Source organism: Schistocerca nitens, chromosome 4, assembly GCF_023898315.1.
Source record: "Schistocerca nitens isolate TAMUIC-IGC-003100 chromosome 4, iqSchNite1.1, whole genome shotgun sequence".
Lineage (NCBI taxonomy): Eukaryota > Metazoa > Arthropoda > Insecta > Orthoptera > Acrididae > Schistocerca > Schistocerca nitens.
In genome coordinates, this window is record NC_064617.1 from 424,302,914 (window position 1) to 424,328,987 (window position 26,074).

The following is a 26,074-nucleotide window of genomic DNA, read 5'->3' on the forward strand; positions in this document are numbered from 1 at the left end:
CGTTGTTTGAAAACTTTTGTTCTTTTAATTGATTGTAGCCTATAACCGTCTTGGGTATATCTTCCTCTTAGAATTTTTCTGATGATCTTCTTATCTTCTTTTTTGATGTCTTCAAGTTGTTTGCTGTTAAGGGTTAGTGTTTCACTGTCGTAGAGGATTGCTGGTTTTATGACAGTATTGTGGTGTCGAATTTTTGCACCTCTTGACATTGATTTTTTTTGTTGCTGAGGTTTTGCTTTAACCCTAATTATTTATTAATATTTTGGAGGCGGTTCGATTGATTCTCCAAGGTATTTGAAGTATGGGACCCTGTTAATTTTACCATATTTAGTTTTCAAGCTTGAAATTTCTGTTTTTGAACGAAAGAATTCAGATTCCTCAAATGAAATTTGTAAACCTACTTTTTCTGCACATTCTTTGAGTATTTCCAGCTGTTTGACTGCCATCTGCTCATCCTCTGTTAGTATCGTCAGGCCATCCACAAATGCAAGGTATGGTATGTAGAGGTTAATTTTAGCAACGCCCATCAGATTGGCTTCCAAACCCCACATGTCTTGAATTCTTTCTCCCATTCCTCCATAACTTTGTCTAGAGCTATGTTGAACAGAATAGGAGAGAGTCCATCACCTTGTCTCACACCTGTTTGAATGTCAAAGGGTTCTGAGATCTCCTCCATAAATTTTATTTTAGGTTTCTTGCTAATTAGTGTTTGTTTTATCATTTCTCTTGTTTTGGGAGCTAATCCCCTCTCTTCTAAAATTTGGAATAGTTATATTGTCTATTGAATTGTATGCTTTTCTAAAATCTACAAATGTGCATACTACATGTTTTTGTCTGAGAGCTCGCATTTTGAGTATGGCTTTGAGGTTGAAAATTTGCTCCGGACATGATCTGTTCGGCCTGAATCCTGCTTGATATTCTGCTATTTTTGGTTCTAATTGCTGTTGTGTTCTATTCAAGAGACAAGCTGAAAGAATTCTGTAGGTGACTATAGTTCAATTCTTTTATCTTGGCGGCTCGCGCATGCCCGCCCAGACGCGGGAGATTGCTGCGTTGCCAGTTGCACACGACGCATGCGCCAATAGAAGCAGCGCCATAGCATAGCATTGTTCGCAAGCTTACGTTTAGGGGGGAGCGCGCAGCTCATGAAGTAAAGCCACCACGGCCGCATTAACCCTTTCGCTGCTACAAAGACGTGCTCCCTGCATTCCGCGCTGTGCGCGATTTTGTTACTGCACTGCTCGTCTGTGCAGACACATCGTGTTCCGACTGCTTTGACACTCTTATCAATCGATTCCACAAAAACTATTTGGCCCAAAAATTAGATTTTTACACATCTTCTTGACTGATACCTTCTCCCCATAAATGACTTTTAATTTTGTTTCGATGTTCAACGCAGTTATTATGCAGCATTAAATATAGTAAACCTTTGCACGAAATTTTGAAGAGTTTGCAAAGGTAAAAGTCCATAGAGTATACTTTCCGTATGGTCGATTTTAGTTGCCACAATCTTGAGAATGAAATGTGGACAAGATACCTAAATTTCATATAAAATTTACTGTATAACAATAGCTCATTTAAGTACCACATAGGTGTCGTATGTAATATTGAGAAATATTCCGTCTTTCGCGACTGTAACAAAAGTTTTATTTACACAGAGCACGTACACCTATGTCGTACTTAAATTAAATGAGATATTGTTATACAGTAAATTTTATATGAAATTTAGGAATCTTGTCCACATTTCATTCTCAACATTGTGGCAACTAAAATCGACCATACGGAAAGTATACGCTATGGACTTCTACCTCTGCAAACTCTTCAAAATTTCGTGCAATGGTTTACTACATTTAATGCTGCATAGTAACTGCGTTGAACATCGAAACAAAATTAAGTCATTTATGGGGGGAACGTATCAAGAAGACGTGTAAAAATCAAATTTTTGTGCCAAATAGTTTTTGTGAAATCGAATGATAAGTGTGTCAAAGCAGTGGGAACACTATGTGTCTGCACAGGCGAGCAGTGCAGTGATGAGAAAATCGCGCACAGCGCGGAATGCGGCGAGCACGTGTCTGCTGCAGCGAAAGGGGTAATGAAGAGACGAAGCACTAGAAATTTCAAAAAATTTGCTTTCCAACGAATATAATTAGTGAAGTAAGGCACTTCGATATTGTTTTTAAATAATCAAAATAGTAAGCACCGCACAAGGTTTGAACTCGTAACCATTCGCGTAGCAGCCCAACACCTTTTTTTTTCTTTTTTTAATCTCATTTTGTTCGCTTTTGTTCGTTGCGTCTGCTCGAGGCGGACGTCGTAAGACAGCCGTTTAGGTTCGTTGTTGATCGATTAACTCAGTTTTTTTATTACAGAGGGCTGATAACCCTCTGACCGAACACGCTGAGCTACCGTGCCGGCAAACACCTGAACCGTTACGATAACGCACCACGCACGTCTGACTACATAACGCCATGAGGACTATGACACGTCACGCAAAATACTGACAAACACTGTTGGTATGACTATGAATTACTCACGCTTCGTCGAAGTACAATAGGAAGTAAACAATTACCGCAGTTCGTCGAAGTACAATAGGAAGTAAACAATTACCGCAGTTCTTTATTGCGAAAAAGCGGTTCGTGAGAGTGATACAAACACTTTTCCTTGCTATCGCCTGAATTAGGAGTCTTATTCCTTGTTTGGTTTAATTAATTAATAGAATATGTCTGCTATCAAGACATTGCTTTTGTTTTATTACTTTATTTATGACAACGTGTCCTAAACTGAAGACACTCGTCCATGCTCTGCACTGCAGTCGAGATATGGCAACGTCATTCTCTGTTCATTGGCTGACTGCGTTTTGTGACGTCAGATGCGCAGAACGAACCTAAACTCAGCCGCCAACATAAATGACGCCAACTTTAGTAATAGAGAGATTCCACTATAGTTCTTAATATCTGATTTATTACCTTTTTAAGTAGTGCATGAATCAGCAATCTTCCAGTCATCAGGGATTTTTTCAGTTTGTCAGATGTTTTGGATTATTTGACTAATTTCTTTGAGTGTATTTGGGCCTAAAGTCTTCATGAGTTCTTGAGTTCTTTCTCTGCCTCGTGATGACTGGGTGTTGTGTGATGTCCTTAGGTTAGTTAGGTTTAAGTAGTTCTAAGTTTTAGGGGACTGATGACCATAGATGTTAAGTCCCATAGTGCTCAGAGCCATTTGAACCATTTATTATTTTCAAGAGTTCTGTTAAAATTCCGTCCTCCCCTGATGTTTTATTACTTTTACGTTTCTTGTGTTAGTGGTGACGAGTTCTGTGGTAAGATATCTGGCTGCACTTCCAGAAATCTCTCTTTGGGTTCTGAACAATTTAAAAAAAATGGTTCAGATGGCTCTAAACACTATGGCACTTAACCTCCGAGATCATCAGTCCCCTAGACTTAGAACTACTTAAACCTAACTAACCCAAGGACATCACACACATCCATGTCCGAGACAGGAGTCGAACCAGCGACCGTAGCACCCTCGCGGCGCCGGACTGAAGCGCCTATAACCGCTCGACCACAGCGGCTGGCAGAATACAAAAGCTGTGAAAAGTATTGGCTAGTACTTGGTAATTTTCTTTATATTTGAGGGCTAATTTGCCATCTTGTTTTCTAAAGCAAAGGTTTTTGATCTGGTTTACGAAGCCCTTATAGAAATCGTATCTATTGTAGTTTTTGAAGTATTATCCGATTGACTGCAGTTGCTCGCTGTCATATTTTCATTTAATTTGTCTTAAAATCCTGGAAGTCTGTTTGCGCATTTCGGAAAATTTCTTCTGTGTTTCTTCTTTTTTGTTGCAATTGTAATTTTGAAATGCCTTTCTTCTTTCTTCTAGTGCCTTCTCGCATTCTTGATTCCACCAGTGGTGTTTTGGTTTTTTGTGAAGAGGGATCATATCTTTTGCTGTTTTGATGATTTTTAGTTTGAAATTTCTCCCAATCTTCTGCGTGTTCTTCCCATTTTTCAGTGATTTTGTAGTCTGATTTTGTTTGGATGAAATTTTGGGATAATCAGTGTTTTTCTTTTTAAACTCCTCTCGGGTGTGAATTTAATTTTTACTCTGGTTAAATAATGATCCGAATCGATATTTGCACCTCTGCGTGGTTGCACATAGTGAATTTCTTTCTGGTAGTCATATGCTGCAGCATGACTAATCTGAAATTCTCCAAAATGATGGATGAGTAATCGACAGGTTTTTTGTTTTTTGGGATGTTTCTGAAGTGAGGTTGACACAATTTTTTGGTTCCCCCCCCCCCCCCCTCCCCCAAACACAATTTGCGCTAAATTGAAAATGACAGTGCTCTTTCTGGGACTCAAGCCATAGTCTTTCTGGATGGAAAACCCATTTGCGCGTCCCAACACATCGAAACTGTCCCGATGATACAGAGGGAGGTTAGTTTAGCGTACTTAATTTGTTTTGATCGGGAAAATGAAATAAATACCGATCACAATAACTTAATTAATCATTAAGTTCCGCTTTAATTACCCAACTACATGCTTAGCGCTACACAACGATTGCCTAAAATCGCAATACAGCTCAAAAATTGACGATAGCATACAACTGGTGTTACACTGCTGGGAAAAAAATTTTACAGTACCACCCGGAACTAGTGACAGACACTCAAATTAAAGCAGTCATCTACAAGCTGGCGGAAAAAAGGCTGCTGTGTAAGGTAATATCATTATTCTTTTCGGTGGGAAATACACTCCTGGAAATGGAAAAAAGAACACATTGACACCGGTGTGTCAGACCCACCATACTTGCTCCGGACACTGCGAGAGGGCTGTACAAGCAATGATCACACGCACGGCACAGCGGACACACCAGGAACCGCGGTGTTGGCCGTCGAATGGCGCTAGCTGCGCAGCATTTGTGCACCGCCGCCGTCAGTGTCAGCCAGTTTGCCGTGGCATACGGAGCTCCATCGCAGTCTTTAACACTGGTAGCATGCCGCGACAGCGTGGACGTGAACCGTATGTGCAGTTGACGGACTTTGAGCGAGGGCGTATAGTGGGCATGCGGGAGGCCGGGTGGACGTACCGCCGAATTGCTCAACACGTGGGGCGTGAGGTCTCCACAGTACATCGATGTTGTCGCCAGTGGTCGGCGGAAGGTGCACGTGCCCGTCGACCTGGGACCGGACCGCAGCGACGCACGGATGCACGCCAAGACCGTAGGATCCTACGCAGTGCCGTAGGGGACCGCACCGCCACTTCCCAGCAAATTAGGGACACTGTTGCTCCTGGGGTATCGGCGAGGACCATTCGCAACCGTCTCCATGAAGCTGGGCTACGGTCCCGCACACCGTTAGGCCGTCTTCCGCTCACGCCCCAACATCGTGCAGCCCGCCTCCAGTGGTGTCGCGACAGGCGTGAATGGAGGGACGAATGGAGACGTGTCGTCTTCAGCGATGAGAGTCGCTTCTGCCTTGGTGCCAATGATGGTCGTATGCGTGTTTGGCGCCGTGCAGGTGAGCGTCACAATCAGGACTGCATACGACCGAGGCACACAGGGCCAACACCCGGCATCATGGTGTGGGGAGCGATTCCTACACTGGCCGTACACCACTGGTGATCGGCGAGGGGACACTGAATAGTGCACGGTACATCCAAACCGTCATCGAACCCATCGTTCTACCATTCCTAGACCGGCAAGGGAACTTGCTGTTCCAACAGGACAATGCACGTCCGCATGTATCCCGTGCCACCCAACGTGCTCTAGAAGGTGTAAGTCAACTACCCTGGCCAGCAAGATCTCCGGATCTGTCCCCCATTGAGCATGTTTGGGACTGGATGAAGCGTCGTCTCACGCGGTCTGCACGTCCAGCACGAACGCTGGTCCAACTGAGGCGCCAGGTGGAAATGGCATGGCAAGCCGTTCCACAGGACTACATCCAGCATCTCTACGATCGTCTCCATGGGAGAATAGCAGCCTGCATTGCTGCGAAAGGTGGATATACACTGTACTAGTGCCGACATTGTGCATGCTCTGTTGCCTGTGTCTATGTGCCTGTGGTTCTGTCAGTGTGATCATGTGATGTATCTGACCCCAGGAATGTGTCAATAAAGTTTCCCCTTCCTGGGACAATGAATTCACGGTGTTCTTATTTCAATTTCCAGGAGTGTATGTTCAACTGGCAAGAGGGTGGTGTTGGACAGAGAAGAGTTTAATAAGCGTAAGCATACAGCTGAGGACTGTATCTATCACAGTCTGACGTCAGAATTTGCTACAGACCCATTCTCGACAATCACCTTGCAGCCTAGGTAACCGATGCCCAATACACGGTACCACAACTGGTATAAAATGCATCACTGTTCTGATTACACATCGAAATTATTGTAAAAAAACCATTACTCGTAATGAACGGATCATAATGTTGCACGTGTACTGGAGGTTGAGAAAAAATCGTCGTAATAACACAGTTACCGCAAAACTTGCAGCTATGTGCTCTATGAGCGCTCACGAACTAACCAACTTCGAGGTGGTCTTACACCCCTCCCATTATGCCCCTCATAACTCGCTACCTCTCCACATCCGCCCCACCTCAGGTAGGATAGATGCCTGTTGTATCTTGCCACTCGTGGTGCACTGTGAGATCCTTCTGGTGGCTTTGATATACTGTACTGTTTACAATCTGCGGAAATCAGTCACAGATAGAGAAAAGGCAACACGAAGAGAACGCTTCCTGCAATCAGTCTCTGTTGATCCATCATGGCCATGGGACATCGGCTGGTTAAGTAATTGTCAATATCAATAAATACACCAACAGCCGTGTCCTTTAAGACATTTTATTTTATTCTGAAGGCAACTAGTTTCGGCAATTCATTATGCCATCTTAAGGCCCCATACGTTTCTATCCAAATAAACGAACTTATCGTATAGCGCCTTAAATCACTGGATATCGTGAATTTAATCGTTGCTTCATTCGAAGACGTGACAGCAGTTGTTGTGATTCAAAAATAACTGCACACTTCGTGGATGTAATGTATGGATTAAAATAAGGAAGTTCAACAAAATTTTGTCTAGAATTGCTTTATTCCGAGGTATCATGAATACAGTCATTTGCGATAGGCATTACATCAGTGGGCAGCACAGGCTTTTGACGTGTCATGTTCGCCTGCCTATCGACTAATGTTGCTTTGTCGACGGTGTCGCTGCACATTTCTGTCGGGAGGCAAGAGAGTATCTCAGAGTTGCTCATCCCGTTAAGTCGACAGATCGTACAGGACCAGTTGCTTGGCCCGCCGGATCTCCGGACCTTAACACCTTGGACTTCTACCGTTTGTTCCATCTCAAGGCGCTCGTATATGGTGTAGCAATTGAGAATATAGCAAAACTACAGTAGCGAACTAGAAGCAGCTGTACAAGAGTCTAGAATGAGGAACGGAGCCTGCAACATTCTTAGAGTGATAAGAGGTCGAGCACTTCACTCTCTTCGTCTACTTCCACATCATTTTGAACATGTTCTGGGGTAATCTTACAGCATTTAACTGAGTTTAATTTAGGGTCCCTTCTTGACGTTGTTTTCTGAGAAGAATTAATTTTGTGTTGCACTTGTGATGCATGTTGTTGCTGTTGTGGTCTTCAGTCCTGAGATTGGTTTGATGCAGCTCTCCATGCTACTCTATCCTGTGCAAACTTCTTCATCTCCCAGCACTTACTGCAGCCCACATCCATCTGAATCTGCTTAGTGTATTCATCTCTTGGTTTCCCTCTACGATTTTTACCCACCACGCTGCCCTCCAATGCTAAATTTGTGATCCCTTTGATGCCTCAGAACATGTCCTAGCAACCGGTCCCTTCTTCTAGTCAAGTTGTGCCACAAACTCCGCATCTCTCCAATCCTATTCAATACCTCCTCATTAGTTATGTGATCTACCCATCTAATATTCAGCATTCTTCTGTAGCACCACATTTCGAAAGCTTCTATTCTCTTCTTGTCCAATCTATTTATCGTCCATGTTTCACTTCCATACAGGGCTACACTCCATACAAATACTTTCAGAAACGACTTCCTGACACTTAAATCCATACTCGATGTTAACAAATTTCTCTTCTTCAGAAACGCTTTCCTTGCCATTGCCAGTCTACAATTTATATCCTCTCTACTTCGACCATCATCAGTTATTTTGCTCCCCAAATAGCAAAACTCCTTTACTACTTTAAGTGCCTCATTTCCTAATCTGATTCCCTCACCATCACCTGAGTTAACTCGACTACATTCCATTATCCTCGTTTTCCTTTTTTTAATGTTCATCTTATAGCCTCCTTTCAAGACACAGTCCATTCTGTTCAACTGCTCCTCCAAGTCCTTTGCTGTCTCTGACAGAATTACAATGTCATCGGCGAACATCAAAGTTTTTATTTCTTCTTCATGCATTTTAATACCTACTCCGAATTTTTCTTTTGTTTCCTTTACTGCTTGCTCAATATACAGATTGAATGACATCGGGAAGAGGCTACAACCCTGTCTCACTCCCTTCCGAACCAATGCTTCCCTTTCGTGCCTCTCGAATCTTATAACTGTCATCTGGTTTCTGTACAAATTGTAAATAGCCTTTCGCTCCCTGCGCCTGCCGCCTTTACAATTTGAAAGAGAGTATTTCAATCAACATTGTCAAAAGCTTTCTCTAAGTCTACAAATGCTAGAAATGTAGCTTTGCCTTTCCTTAGTCTTTCTTATAAGATAAGTCGTAACGTCAGTATTGCCTCACGTGTTCCATCATTTCTACGGAATCCAGACTGATCTTCCCCGAGGTCGGCTTCTACTAGTTTTTCCATTCGTCTGTAAGAAATTCGTGTTAGTATTTTGCAGCTGCGACTTATTAAACAGATAGTTCGGTAATTTTCACTTCTGTCAACACCAGCTTTCTTTGGGATTGGAATTATTATATTCTTCTTGTCTGAGGGTATTTCGCCTGTCTCATACATCTTGCTCACCAGATGGTAGAGTTTTGTCAGGACTGGCTCTCCCAAGGCCGTCAATAGTTCTAATGGATTGTTGTCTACTCCTGGAGCCTTGTTTCGAATCAGGTCTTTCAGTGCTCTGTCAAACTCTTCACGCAGTATCGTATCTCCCATTTCATCTTCATCTAAATCCTCTTCCATTTCCATAACATTGTCCTCAAGTACATCGCCCTTGTACAGACCCTCTATATACTCCTTCCACCTTTCTACTTTCCCTTCTACGCTTAGAACTGGGTTTCCATCTGAGCTCTTGATATTCATACAAGTGGCTCTCTTTTCTCCAAAGGTCTCTTTAATTTTCCTGTAGGCCGTATCTATCTTGCCCCTAGTGAGATAAGCCTCTACATCCTTACATTTGTCCTGTAACCATCACTGCTTAGCCATTTTGCACTTCCTGCCGATCTCATTTTTTAGACGTTTGTATTCCTTTTTGCCTGCTTCATTTACTGCATTTTTATATTTTCTCCTTTCGTCATTTAAATTCAATATTTCTTCTGTTACCCAAGTCTAGTCCTCGTCTTTTTACCTACTTGATCCTCTGCTGCCTTCACTACTTCAACCCTCAGAGCTACCCATTCTTCTTCTACTGTATTTCTTTCCCCCATTCCTGTCAACTGTTCCCTAATGCTCTCCCTGAAACTCTGTACAACATCTGGTTTAGTCAGTTTATTCAGGTCCCATCTCCTTAAATTCCCACCTTTTTGCAGTTTCTTCAGCTCTAATCTACAGTTCATAACCAATAGATTGTGGTCAGAGTTCACATCTGCCCCTGGAAATGTCTTACAATTTATAACCTGGTTCCTAAATCTCTGTCTTACCATTACATAATCTATCTGATACATTCTAGTTCAAATGGTTCAAATGGTTCTGAGCACTATGGGACTCAACTGCTGAGGTCATTAGTCCCCTATAACTTAGAACTAGTTAAACCTAACTAACCTAAGGACATCACACACATCCATGCCCGAGGCAGGATTCGAACCTGCGACCGTAGCGGTCTCGCGGTTCCAGACTGCAGCGCCTATAACCGTACGGCCACTTCGGCCGGCTTACATTCTAGTATCTCCAAGATTCTTCCATGTATACAACCTTCTTTTATGATTCTTGAACCAAGTATTAGCTATGATTAAGTTATGCTCTGTGCAAAATTCTACCAGACAGCTTCCTCTTTCATCTCTTAGCCCCAATCCATATTCACCTACCTTCCTTCTCTCCTTTTTCCTACTCTCGAATTCCAGTCACCCATGACTATTAAATTTTCGTCTCCCTTCACTACCTGAATAATTTCTTTTATCTCATCATACATTTCATCAATTTCTTCATCAACTGCAGAGATAGTTGGCATATAAACTTGTAGTACTGCAGTAGGCATGGGCTTCGTGTCTATCTTGGCCACAATTATGCGTTCACTATGTTGCTTGTAGTAGCTTACCCGCACTCCTATTTTTTTTATTCATTATTAAACCTACTCCTGCATTACCCCTATTTGATTTTGTATTTATAACCCTGTATTCACCTGACCAAAAGTCTTATTCCTCCTGCCACCGAACTCACTAATTCCCACTATATCTAACTTTAACCTATCCATTTCCCTTTTTAAATTTTCTAACCTACCTGCCCGATTAAGGGATCTGGCATTCCACGCTCCGATCCGTAGAACGCCAGTTTTCTTTCTCCTGATAGTGAATCCTCTTGAGTAGTCCCCGCCCGGAGATCCGAACAGGGGACTATTTTACCTCCGGAATATTTTACCCAAGAGGACGCCATCATCATTTAACCATACAGTAAAGCTGCATGCCCTCGGGAAAAATTACGGTTGTAGTTTCCCCTTGCTTTCAGCCGTTCGCAGTACCAGCACAGCAAGGCCATTTTGGTTAGCGTTACAAGGCCAGATCAGTCAATCACCCAGACTACTGAAAAGGCTGCTGCCCCTCTTCAGGAACCACGCGTTTGTCTGGCCTCTCAACAGGTACCCCTCCGTTGTGGTTGCACCTACGGTATGGCTATCTGTATCGCTGAGGCACGCAAGCCTCCCCACCAACAGCAAGGTCCATGGTTCATGGGGGGGGGGGGGGGATGATACATACTCTACTGCATAACTCTGAAATAAAGCAATTTCAGACAAAACCTCATTTAACATTTTATTCTTATTTTGATCATATTTTACTCATATGAAGTGTGTACTGTTACTTTTGAATCACCCTGTACATAATCGCTTCGGTCAGTGTTGCAAGTGGCCTTCATCACGGTGACAAATTTACCGCTCTACACCTACCAACGTTAAGTGACGCAACATCAAAATATAAGTGAGATCGAATGGGGCATAATCATCTATCTTCGGATAGTTGGTTTGTCATCCCATGACATTTCCTATCACACAGTGTTCGCTTCTTTGACAGTGATGCATGTGCAGACTTAGATCACGAGCAGAATGAGCAATGCTACCACAGTAAGTCAGAGCTTCGCTCAGTTTTTTATTTTTTTCCTTTAATCGAATTTTTATGATGTTTACAAAACGCAGAACCTTCTAAACTTTTCACGGCCATAGAAGCATGGTCTTCTGCGAATATACTGGTCAAAATGCAATTCTGGTGTCCGGAGTCCTAGGTTTTCGTTAATCATGGCTTCCGCGTTCTTGTGATGATATTTCCATAGGAACTTCCACCACTAACAGACGTTTCTTTATATCAAACCGAGAAGTGCAGTACCAGCTTTCATAGATTTCGTTTAAAAAATTTTTTTAATACATCAAAATATTTTCTTTAAATTTTTATCCTCTATTTCACCACTTGAGAATTTAAGTTCCAAAAATGGTGGAACACATAGTTTTATTTCTATCAGAGAAGCCAAAAACAAATTTCGTACTTTTACCTTTGAAAATGGCTCTGAGCACTATGGGACTTAACATCTGAGGTCATCAGTCCCCTAGAACTTACAAGTACTTCAACCTAACTTACCTAAGGACATCACACACATCCATGCCCGAGGCAGGATTCGAACCTGCGACCGTAGCGGTCGCGCGGTTCCAGACTGAAGCAGCTAGAACCGCTCGGCCACACCGGCCGGCTTTACCTTTGAAAATGATTGCATAATGAAATAATTGCATAAAACGTTTCATCCCCAGTTTCCATCCTTTAGGGGATTAAATTTCCAAGCCGGCCATGGTGGCCGAGCGGTTCTAGGCGCTTCAGTCCGGAACCGCGCCACTGCTATGGTCGTAGCTTCGAATCCTGCCTCGGGCATGGATGTGTGTGATGTCCTAAGGTTTGTTAGGTTTAAGTAGTTCTAAGTTCTAGGGGACTGATGACCTCAGATGTTAAGTCACATAGTGCTCAGAGCCATTTGAACCATTTAAATTTCCAAAACCACAAACATTTATTTTTAACTGAAGTGAGATATCAATTTTCATGGTTGTAGCTATAAAAATGCTTTACGGCTTCTTAAATAATGGTTTATTAGCAAAAAATTCGATTATTTTAGCCCTTTAGTGATTGAATTTCCAAAAATGATGAAATGCATGTTTCCTTCTTTTTATTTCTGACTGACAAACCCAAATACCAATTTTCATAGTTACAGCATCAAAACTGACTTAATAGCGACATATTTTCAAGAAGCCCTTCATGCGTTACTTCACCAATTTAGTAGTAGTTTCGTACAACCTCGTCTTAAACGATGCGTTTAGTATAAGATCCACATCCTCCCTTAATTTCAAGTTTCTATCCTTAACGATTTGTGCTGGGCGATGATGAGTCAGTGATTACGTCTGGCCCTATTTAACCCCCTTAAGAGTTGAATTTTCAAAAACAGTGTAACACGTATTTTCCTATTTGTAACCGAGAAGTCAAATACCAATTTTCATAAAGTTAGCTTTAAAAATGCGTTAGTAGTTTTTTAATAGTGAATTATTTTCAAAAAGAACTTTCACCCTCCATTTCCCCACCACAGTGGTGGAATTTTGAAAAATCCCATCTCAAACGACGCCTACAGTATAAGGTGAACACCCGGTCCAAACCGAATTTCTATCCTTAGGTCAACAGGATAGTAATGGAAGTATAATTAAGACCCCAGTTTCTCGACAATTCGTTTTCTCGTGCGATCTGGATTATTGGTATGCCCAGGGCCGGTGTCACACTAGTTACTGCCCTCCATACATGTGGAGCACGTATTGGTCTCACCGCGGACTTCTAGTACTCAGCCACACACACTTGATATCATCAAAGTGTACGGGCCTGAAGATGGCGTTGAGGCACCGTTGAAACTAGTAGCCAAATAAATATGAAATCTTAAGTACAGCAGGAGGAGTTTCATTTTTAAAAAAAATTATACCAGCTGATGTCCCACCGTCATCCAGTTTAAATATGGATGTACGAAGAATTTATTTCCTATTCATTTGCCTTGATTCAAGATTACTAAGCAGATGTGCAACATTCATGAGATGATCCGTATGTTTCATTTTCGCCTGCAAGAGTATGTAACGTAACTGTGCAGAGAAAAGCAAAAAGCTGTTTTTAGCTGTTACTGGACCGTTGGCCGCAACTACCTAAATAACTAACTATAGAAAATGGCTTAGATTTTAACTGTACATTATTTAGATATTAATTTACAACCTCCGTTTCCCAGTTTTCGGAAATCTTTATCCATTATCAAGATACATCGTAAAAAGCATGATTTTTTGGCAACAAAAGTATCAGTTGTGGCGATGACCACTTCTATAATTTCTATTCATGGCAAATCGTCGAAAGTTTTACCATATGCTCTTAACCCTTTGTTGCCTAACGGTACTTAAAAGTACCGGTAAGTTTTGACTCTCATTATTTTCTCGTGGTGCAGTTTCGTGATCTGAGAGCCTGTCGGTATGTAACAGTAACTCTGCTCTACTGTTTCATAGATGTTATTGTGCAATACGTAGACCGCTCTGGCGGTCAGAGCTTGAAATTGTTTTTCGCGCGCTGCTGTGAAAACAGAAGATTGTATGTGCTTGTTTCCATGGTGTTGCCTGAATTTGTGCGCAATTTATTGAAACTTCCGTTGAGTTTTCCATTGTACGTACTTACCTTCTTTGTTTTTTTATAATAGTTTGAAGCATTACGTTACAAGTGAATGAGATAAAGTGGAAAATATAAGGCGGACTTAATAGTACCGTCAGGTTGTGCGATCACTTTATTGTAGCAACAATGCGTTACCTCTCACTAGTTGTTCTGTCCACTTTTTCTCACACAGAAATCCGTAAATACATTTGCCTGTGGAACAATTAGAACAAACAGGAAAGGTTTGCCAGGGAATTTACCTAAAGAAAAATGTCTAAAGCGTGGGGAATCAAATCACAGAGAGTCATCTTTAGACCTAACAGTATTTCAATGGAGGGAAAATAAAGTAGTGTATTTTGCGTCAAACTTCCATGGCACTGAACAGAGCGTAGTGACAAGAAAACAGAAAGATGGAACTAGTATGACTATACCATGACCAGTTACTGTATGTGATTATAATAAAAACATGGGTGGTGTGGATCATGCAGAGAGATTACGTTCAACTTATGGTCTTGACAGGCGATCAAAGAAATGGTGGCACCGTCTCTTCTGGGAAGTAATAGAAATTGCTTTTGTCAATGCTTACGTCATTTTCAGTGATCTACATGGGGCACTGCCACTGCTGGAATTCAGGAGTGCTGTGACACTAGGGCTAATGAATGAACAGCAAGTGCCAAATCTCAAAAAGAGAAACTCTGGTAAAGATGAAATAACTCCCCCAAAGAGAAGGAAGGATAACTTTTCTGTTCCGAAGGATGTACGTCTTGGCAACCGAGGAAACCATTTAGTAGTGTTCAGTTGTAAAAGAGGACGATGCGAAATGTATGCGAAAAATAAAATTCAGTCGAGACCACATTCACAATGTAGTACATGTAAAGTGTATTTGTGCTGCAATGAGAAAAAGAACTGTTTCCGACAATTTCATGAGGTATCACTAAATATGTGATATGTATATACTGTCAAAGATGTATAGCTAAGTTACTATGTATTGTGAAGTTGCTCTAGAATAAATTTATGCAAAATTTAAAAAAAATTGAGAAATACCATACTTCTGTTAATTAATTTTCTAATGTAAAAATATTTAATATTTATGTGGAATAAAGGACAAGTTATAAAAATTGGAGCATTTTTCTGCGCATATTGTGATTCTGTCCATGGAGTCTGACGGTACTTCTGAGTACCAGGAGAGAAAAAAGTTGTGAAAAATAAAATAAAATTTTACAAAAAATCCTACCGTCATTTGAGGCCACAATAGCATAAATTCTGCAAAGAAAATGCTAAAAAGTGAATTTTTTCTTATGTCAGGAAACAAAGGGTTAAAACGATTTTTTCGGATAGCCTCGAAATATCTTTCGTTATCGTTATCCGTTGCCGAGATCCAGAGGTTCAAAAATTACCGTATTTGAGCACGTAATATCCGGTCTGAGGCGTAAATGCTGTTTTAACTGTTGTCCAGTACACATAGAAGGAGTTCTACGGTAATCGCAAGGGTATCTCAGGCCACCAAACTGTTTTTAGCCAGCATTTTTTCACCAATAAAACTTTATAACGCGCTTGCTGTATGATGGGCACCTCATGGCTACACAGGCTATCTTGACCTGGAAATTATTCGGTGTTGCCATATCAGGGCGTAAGCACCTTACAAAAATTGTTTTGTAATACAAAAAATTCCTGCTTTTAAATCAAGCACCATATTTTTTTGGTATACTGTTGGTGTAGCCTAAAATGGTGTGCATTTTAAAAAAAAAATAGTGTAAAGTGAACTTGCAAAGGATGGAAGTTTCCGGTCTATGGGTCAAAACCCCGATCAAACAATCCCTAAAGACATGTTGAAGATAAGGACCGTAGACTGTAATCGAAAGAGGAGGAGACAATGGCATTGGGAGAGAAAAAGAATGGGACAAAGACAATGGCAGTGGGGCACAGAGACAGTGGAAATGTCAGAAGGAGACAGTTGAAAGGAAGAGCGAGAGGAACGGATAAAGACAGTGACAATGGGAGATAAACCGGAGTAAGTGCCAATGGGTGAAAATGAGAGAGTGGCACCGGATACATATCGACAGTGGCACTGAGAGGAAGATGCTGAATGTGGAGGCTTCACTATAAAGAGAGACTGCGTAAAAGAATTCAGAATGTTCTGTATTAAAACATCGTGAATATGCTGGCGTGCCAAAATTTTTGGTGAGGTAGGCGGAATGAGGATTGAGGCAGCTAGATACCCACTTTTGGGTCAAAGAGGGCCATATTCGCATTTTTTCTGCTGAGACAAGAAAAATTTTTAACTGGTAGAATTCTACCTAAATAATTGTATAAAAGCAAAATCTACCTTATTTGTTGAAAACGGCTTGCTGTACTACAATCTTGTAATTTACGTTGTTAGGTTGTTAACTATGGAAACATGCTGTCTTTGTTACTATTACTAGGCCCTCTGAGACTGTCCTCGTCCCGAGATCCGATACTGGGATTGGATTGGCGGGGGGAAGGGGGAGGGGGGGAGGCGGGGTTACTCCATCTGCTCAAAACTATTTCGCCTCCCTTGTGTAATGCGGATTGACCACCAGATGTGCTAAGGGCGGACTCGAGGCATAAAAAGGAGCGTCAAGAATTGGCAGAGGGTCATTGTAAAAGAAAGCATGAAATCAGCTGAACGAATCATTCGTGAATTCCCAAGTGCTACCAGCAGTCCTGCTAAAATAAGGGCAGGGCGTAGGGAGTTAAAAAGAATGGCGTACCGCAGCTGAGCAAACCTCAGGGTTTGACTCTGGCGAATGGCTGGAAAGCGCTACCCGCCATCGTGTATAATGTCAACAGTGAAATATGGAGGTGGTAGTGTGAAGGTATAGGGATGTTGCTCGTGGTTAGCGTGTACTTCACATAACAAGCTTAAGAAAACGCTAATTGCAGAAGGATATGAACACATGTTGTATACTATGTACAGTAGAGGAACAGTCTCGAGATGAGTTTTTTAACAGCATGTCAATGCACTCTGTCGAAACAGCATCTGCGATGCAAGATTTGCGGACAATAACATTCGCGAAACGGACTGGCCAGATCAGAGCCCCAACCTGAACCCAATCGAACACCTTTGGCGTGGTCTGGAACATCCAGAGCCGGCCGGTGTGGCCGAGCGGTTCTAGGCGCTTCAGTCTGGAACCGCGCGACCTCTACGGTCGCAGGTTCGAATCCTGCCTCGGACATGGATGTGTGTGATGTCCTTAGGTTAGTTAGGTTTAAGTAGTTGTAAGTTTTAGGGGACTGATGACCTCAGATGTTAAGTCCCATAGTGCTCAGAGCCATTTGAACCATTTTTGAACATCCAGACCCCAGCATCCAACATCTCTAGCTTCTCCATTTTCGGCTTCTGAGGAAGAATGGACTACCATTACTCCACAGACGTTCAGACACCGCATTGAAAGTGCCCCAGAAGAGTTCAAGCCATCATAAAGGCGAAGAGTGGACACGCCCCATATAAATGTGCACCTATAGATGTCCATGTATTTTACCCCCAGAAAATTTAACACCAGAATGATACATTATAGATTGTTGCTGTGAAATGATTCGTGTGATGGCTTCTCCTTGCTTTCCACATCACAGAGAGACTGTCAGGTGATGACAGCTGTAACCATCTTGTCTCCATGTGTAGTCACTACTACAAGCGCTGCCACGGACTTCATTGGTTTATTGGTGGTTTGCCTCGAATAATTATTTTCCTGAGAACCATCCACATCTGGGAGACATGTACTGCTGTGACAAATGGACAAGGCCAAACAGGAAATCCTGAAAAGCCTTTGGCGAAGAAAGGGCATTTAGGAACATACCGCGAAAAAGACAGGAGCAGACTGCTCACATAATACGAGACAGCCTATTCCTAGTTAATGTCAGAGGAGGAAAATTACGAGGGAAGATAACTCAAGGAAAAGAGCCAAGAAATTTTTTTAAATAAGCTACACATAATTCAGGAGTCTCTAAGTGTGTAGAAATGAACAAATACTTTCAAATGAATTAAGGTGCAAGGCTTCCGTCAAAACGCTTTCGCACTTACTAGATGAACCTGTAACAAAACGTGCTGATCTTATTTGGATCTTCCCTATTTCCTCTATGAACTATCTGGTACAGATCCCAGACTGACGAGCAACATACAAGTTTTGGTCGAATATTATTTTGTAAGCTATTTCCTTTGTTTATGCACAACATTTCCTCAGGATGTTTCCCATGAATCTCAGTCTGGCATCTGCCTTAACCAAGATTAATCTCATGTGGTCGTCCCAGTTCAAATAACCATGTACGCACACTTCTAGATATTTTATGGAAGTAAGTACTTCCAGTAATTCTGAAATCGTGTTGTCAGAAAATAATGGGCCTTTCTGTCTGTTTACATGCAATACGTTACTTCATTTATGTTAAGGATCTGGGCCCATAACCCCGACGTGACGTAACGTTCCCAGAACAACAGAAGGATCATCTGATGCGAGACGTTAAGTGCGTCCGGGAGTTTCTCAAAACGTACAAATAACCATAAAACTCCTAAATTCGTCTATAAACAGCGCTGGCAAATTCTGAAATAGATACGAAATCGTATTCGGCAATCTTGCAAAGGATTCTAATTCTACGCGAGGATGTGTTTCACTCACATTGCCGCGACCTGACTTATTAGCTTGACTTCGCATAGGACTACACCGTTCAGTAACTTCGTAGTTACTCCAACCCAAACTACTAAGCCTAGTTTGCAACTGCATAGCTTTGCGTTAACTATTGGTCACCGTTAACTCTTTGTTCGGGTGTGTACACAAGTTCCTTCAAATCGCGCAATATGTTGATCCAGTGATTAAGTTGTGCCCAGTCGCGCGGGATTAGCCGAGCGGTCTAGGCGCTGCAGTCATGGACTGTGCGGCTGGACCCGGCGGAGGTTCGAGTCCTCCCTCGGTGATTTAGGTTAAGTAGTGTGTAAGCTTAGGGACTGATGACCTTAGCAGTTAAGTCCTATAAGATTTCACACACATTTGAACATTCTTTTGAAGTTGTGCCCGAACGCGGAATACCTGGGTACGTGTGGGACTGCTATCCTCCAAAACTTCTATATTCTCGATGATAGACGGATAAAGCGGGACCTATCTTGCCGATGTTTTCAGCGGTCAGGCGCAGTGGACAATATAAGAGTGCGCAAGCGCACTGCCATGTCAGCGACGCTGCCATCTTCAGATTCTCCACGAATGCGGAGTTCGTAGATAAGTTGTTCCTTTTTGACAGGCCAAACTCAGGCATCCTCTCGGCTCCATTCCACAAGTGCTGCTACCCTGAAACACCATTTAGCATTAGTTTCTTCTCTCTGACACAGGAATACACACACACACACACACACACACACACACACACACACACACACACACACACACACCTAATTATAGTTCAAACTGGATAGTGCAACAATATTTACGTAATTGGCCACCAACTTCATATAAAACCAGGCTCTAATGCTACCAATGAACTAGGTGTAGTTACCCTAAAGCAGCTTAATTCGCTGCTGAGTGGTAGGACTGGGCCAGAAGGCAAGAAAGCAGCGTTCACAGTTGAAAACATGCGTAACCTCACATTTAAATAAAGTCAATAACCTTGCGACGACAGTGAAATAGCTTTTAAAAATAAGAAATTGAACAACTTCAATATTAAAGAGGAAATGGGATTGGCAGTTGACGTCAGCAAAAGATTTTTTGAACGATTAAGGAATTAAGTAATTTTCGAAAATCGCTAGGTATCTGAAGGCAGCCAAGCTGCATATTGATAATCAAAACCTTCACATTTACAAAAAAAAATTCAATTGGTTTTCAAATACATCATCTTAAATGATTGCAGCAGCTGTGGTAACAACAGTGGACACACAATCGATGCGTCACGTCCGCTGGTGACAAGTTCACAACCAGGAGTAGTTTTACAGATACAATTCAGCCCCGCGACAGACGGGATACCCCGAGGGACAGGTGGGCGGTGTGAACTCGCCACCCACGAGTGTGCTCGATAGGACAGGTCCCGTACAACATGAACTACAACAGACTGAGAATTAACTTAGAAAAATACCAACAGTGCACTGCTTCACATATTTAATTATATTGCCATTTAAGAGCCTAACACAAATAAATCTGAAATAAGCATCTGCTCAATCAGCGAATATGGTGATAAAAGTGGTTCAAATGGCTCTGAGCACTATGGGACTTAACATCTGAGGTCATCAGTCCCCTAGAACTTAGAACTACTTAAACCTAAGTAACCTAAGGACATCACACACACCCATGCTCTAGGCAGGATTCAAACCTGCTACCGTAGCGGTCACGCAGTTCCAGACTGAAGTGCCTAGAACCGCTCGGCCACACCGGCCGGCTATGGTGATAAAGCAACAAAAAACTTAATAACTGGGTAACTCCCTTATTACAGCAATGAGAAAACCAATAACGCTTATGTGCCACCAAAATTAATTGGCAAACATTTATTTGTACTAATTATGCAGGAGGAAGAGTCATTAAGCACCATTCTGAAATGGAAATTCAAACTCACTGAGTTCTAACATGTATTGCAGTAAGACATCAGCCTTAATTAACGAATTAGGCAGCTCTTACTAAATGGTAAACTCCACTATTTCAAATAGCTCACCAACGGAATCTCAGATAAACTTTGTTTCTCTGTTTAAGACAAGTGCAGTGGAAAAGTACATTCTTATTTTAGCAGAATTTACCAAGAAAATCTCCTTACGGGTCAACTAACAACCCCAACAAAACGTTATCCAAATACTTAGTGAAAAGGCAATCTAATTAAATTAGGCTAATACCACTCAAAAGTCTTGCAAATGCTTAACTAAAATGATTACAGTGAAAAGGCACACCGATCAAGTTAGACTTCACTGTATTTAAAAGGAAAAACAATGCACAGTTCAGCCCTCAACATTGTCAACGGAAACCAGATCCGATTAACTTAATTCCACTAGCTCTGTAATACAGACATCGCAACTTCCACACGTTTCACAAACAGTTGCGACTAACGTCTGCAATGAAACAGAGTTACTTCCATTAAGGTAGACTTCAGTTCTTTCGGAGCGAACCCCCATAAACAGCAGGCACAGCAGACCTTTCGGGAAGGAGAAACTAATTTCAGCAGTACGACTTTTAAAAAACAAGGTGCAAAAGCCAAGAAAGAGTCTCACCAAAATATTTGATGTATCGGTAGCGAAGTGGCACTCAAAGTCACCGCACGCTCGGCACAGGCAAAGTTCCATGGTCCCAGTGCCACCACAGGCAGCCCTAAACACTGTCTTCGTGGTATGAGGTCTGTGCTCTGCAAAAGCCGTTTACTATCCGCGTCAGAAAAGGGAGGTAAACCTGCCTCTCGCTCCGAATTGCTGCTTCCAGTTCGGGGCGCAAATTTTGTCAATCTTCGTGCCGGTCAAGCTCTTGGCACGGGGAACCACCAAAGGTCGTGCCCCATTACCGTGATCTAGCGATCGACTGATCGATGTAAGCGGACACGTCTCAGTCACTCTCTGAACCACGTGTCGATGATCCTCTGCAGGACTCCTTGCACATCGCCACAGTTTTCTACCCTCGCGGCCGCTATGTATATACAGGGTGTTTCAAAAATGACCGGTATATTTGAAACGGCAATAAAAACTAAACGAGCAGCGATAGAAATACACCGTTTGTTGCAATATGCTTGGGACAACAGTACATTTTCAGGCAGACAAACTTTCGAAATTACAGTAGTTACAATTTTCAACAACAGATGGCGCTGCGGTCTGGGAAACTCTATAGTACGATATTTTCCACATATCCACCATGCGTAGCAATAATATGGCGTAGTCTCTGAATGAAATTACCCGAAACCTTTGACAACGTGTCTGGCGGAATGGCTTCACATGCAGATGAGATGTACTGCTTCAGCTGTTCAATTGTTTCTGGATTCTGGCGGTACACCTGGTCTTTCAAGTGTCCCCACAGAAAGAAGTTACAGGGGTTCATGTCTGGCGAATAGGGAGGCCAATCCACGCCGCCTCCTGTACGTTTCGGATAGCCCAAAGCAATCACACGATCATCGAAATATTCATTCAGGAAATTAAAGACGTCGGCCGTGCGATGTGGCCGGGCACCATCTTGCATAAACCACGAAGTGTTCGCAGTGTCGTCTAAGGCAGTTTGTACCGCCACAAATTCACGAAGAATGTCCAGATAGCGTGATGCAGTAATCGTTTCGGATCTGAAAAATGGGCCAATGATTCCGTTGGAAGAAATGGCGGCCCAGACCAGTACTTTTTGAGGATGCAGGGACGATGGGACTGCAACATGGGGCTTTTCGGTTCCCCATATGCGCCAGTTCTGTTTATTGACGAAGCCGTCCAGGTAAAAATAAGCTTCGTCAGTAAACCAAATGCTGCCCACATGCATATCGCCGTCATCAATCCTGTGCACTATATCGTTAGTGAATGTCTCTCGTGCAGAAATGGTAGCGGCGCTGAGGGGTTGCCGCGTTTGAATTTTGTATGGATAGAGGTGTAAACTCTGGCGCATGAGACGATACGTGGCCGTTGGCGTTATTTGGACCGCAGCTGCAACACGGTGAACGGAAACCCGAGGCCGCTGTTGGATCACCTGCTGCACTAGCTGCGCGTTGCCCTCTGTGGTTGTCGTACGCGGTCGCCCTACCTTTCCAGCACGTTCATCCGTCACGTTCCCAGTCCGTTGAAATTTTTCAAACAGATCCTTTATTGTATCGCTTTTCGGTCCTTTGGTTACATTAAACCTCCGTTGAAAACTTCGTCTTGTTGCAACAACACTGTGTTCTAGGCGGTGGAATTCCAACACCAGAAAAATCCTCTGTTCTAAGGAATAAACCATGTTGTCTACAGCACACGTGCACGTTGTGAACAGCACACGCTTACAGCAGAAAGACGACGTACAGAATGGCGCACCCACAGACTGCGTTGTCTTCTATATCCTTCACATCACTTGCAGCGCCATCTGTTGTTGAAAATTGTAACTACTGTAATTTCGAAAGTTTGTCCGCCTGAAAATGTACTGTTGTCCCAAGCATATTGCAACAAACGATGTATTTCTATCGCTGCTCGTTTCGGTTTTATTGCCGTTTCAAATATTCCGGTCATTTTTGAAACACCCTGTAAGAGCACCATCCGCGACAAACCTCAAGAAGCGTCCGAAGTTATCTACTATGTCTTTAACGTATATTGTGTAAAGTAATGATCCTATGACACTTCCGAGGTTACTTTTAAGGCTGTAATCTTGTCTCGTTCAGGATGACATTTTGTGTTCCGTTTTCCAGGAACCTTTCAATCTCACATTTGGTCTCATGTCCCATACGCTTGTATTTGTTCAGTAGCTCCAGGTGCACAATTTTATCTAACGCCTTCCGGAAGACAAGGAACACGGTATCTACCTGGGCGCTTGTATCTGTTGCTTTCTGGATCTCGTAGATTACGAGAGCGAACAGGGTTTCTAACCATCGTTGTTTCTGGAATTCATGTTGATTCCTACACAGGAGATTTTGGTCTGCAGAATCTTTATAAACCGTTCGAATAAAACACGTACCAAATTTCTATAAAGGACCGAGATACAGGCCAACGGTTTTGTGCGTCTGTTCCAGGACCCTCTTGAAAACAACAGTGACGAGTTTTCTTCCAATTATTAGGAAAGCTGAGCTTCAATAGAAACCTACGGTACATAGCTGCTAGAACAGGGGCAAGTTCTTTCACTTACTCTGTGTAGAATCGAAATGGTATTTCGTCAGGTTCAGTGGCCTTCTCTCTGTTGAGCGATTTCGCTGTTCTGTACCTCGGTCATCTGTTTCCATATCTGTCATTTTGCCGTTCGTGCGACGATTTCGAGGAGGAACTACATTGCGATCTTCCTCTCTGAAACAGTTTTGAAAAAAGCGTTTAGTATTTCGGCATTTTCTGTGTCATCCTTTGTTTCAGCGCCGTTACAGCCAAAGTGTGTCTAGACAAATGACTTCGATCCCTTCAGTGATTTAACGTACGAGGGTAATCCCAAAAGTAAGATCTCCTATTTTTTATAAGTACATAGACCTGTTTACTTCTACAATGGTTTACATCAGTTTACAGCTTGAACATTTAGCTATTTTTCGACATAACCACCACTTCTGTCGATTCATTTTTGTAGACGCTGTGGCAGTTTTTGTATGCCCATGTTATAGCAGCTCGCCGCCATTCTGTTCAGAAAGTTATGAACCTCTTCTTTCACCTCGTCGTCGGAGCTGAATCGTTTTCCGGCCAATTGTTCTTTCAAACTAGGTAACAGTTGATAGTCACTGGGCGCCAAGTCAGGACTATAGGGTGGGTGGGTGATTATGTTCCACTGAAATTGTTGCAGGAGAGCAACGGTTTGCCGAGCGATGTGTGGGCGGGCCTTGTCATGGAGAACGTGTACGCCCTTGCTCAACATTCCTGTCTCCGGTTCTGAATTAGTCGTTTGACCTTTTTTCAGACTCTCACAGTACCTGTCAGCGTTAATTGTGGTCCCAGCGATTCAGGTCCGAAGACGAGGTGAAAAAAGAGGTTCATAACTTTCTGAACAGCATGGCGGCGAACAGGTATGACATGGGCATACAAAAACTGCCACAGCGTGTACGAAAATGCATCGACAGAAATTGTGATTACGTCGAAAAATAGCTAAATGTTCAAGCTGTAAACTGATGTAAACCATTGTAGAAATAAACAGGTCTATGTACTTATAAAAAAATAGGATACCTTACTTTTGGGATTACCCTCGTAACTTCTTCGCTATGAAGAAGAAGAAGATGATGATGATGATGTGATGACGATGAAGGAGAATGAAACATTGTGTTATCTCTACGATTACGTGCCATATTTTTAGAAAATAGTGTAACAATCCATAAACGGGACACCATTTGTCATAGTTCAACATTCGAGTTGCGGAATAAAGGCATCTAAATTGGCGTTCCACTTTGATTGGTCGTCTAAAGGATTTACAAAACGTTCATGAAAAGCATCATGTTCCAGGTACTTGAAAATGCTTCTTAGATTCCGAGATACTGTCATTACCTAAAGTAATTGTGTCTTAATAACATTCAGACTTACTGGAATTATTTCGAACTGATTTAAAATTGCATTAGAACTGACGCACTGTAATTAAAGCCTCTGTTTTTTATTCAGCCGATTGTTTGTGAATGTACACTGGCGCTAGTGTGAAATAGAAGCATAACACGAAACTCTGCGTGCAGACACCCCTTTCAACAGTCCAGATATTACACATACCTGGGTTCGGTGTTATATGGGTGACCCTTACGGCAGCCGCACTGCTACGGCTAACTGTGACCTTAGCGGTCTCATTAGTGCGGCCAGTCCCTTAATGCTGTAAACGCCGTGCATATTTCATCGACCAGAGGTGTGCGAGATGATGAAAGGTCGTGTGTTAGGCGGAGCCAGGACTACCGCTTTGTTGCTTTGCTCATGCTACACGAGGTCTGGAACGTTCTCGTAGAGAAGAGCTTACATGAGAATACGATGTGACCACCAGACCCATCATATCGTTAATTCCAATATCAAAATAGACATATTTAACAACTTTATCGATTTTTGGTAGCATATGTTGGTAAAATATTTCGTTATTAAGCTTTCTGCAATCTACTGGTACGTATGTGGAAAATATTTCTTTATTTGCAATCATATATGTATTTAATCTGTTCTTCGTTGTTTTCCTTATTTAGACAGAGACTACAACAGCAGCTATTTATCGCTCTGAAATTTTTCTGGTGTTCCACATGTGGCGTTCCCCTCTTGTCCCTCTTTATTCTCAGGTTTCCAAGGTGCGGCGTTAATCTAACAATCTGGCACTGGCACTGGGACTATGATCAAATGGCGTTGAAACAGGGGATGACATCCCCGATTGAAAATGGATAATTTTACTGCGATGCTTACAATGTGGTGAGTCACAAGGAAGTTCCCTGGTTTCATATCACAGTTTACCTAATAGAAGGCCACCCTCGTGTTTTTTTATTCATA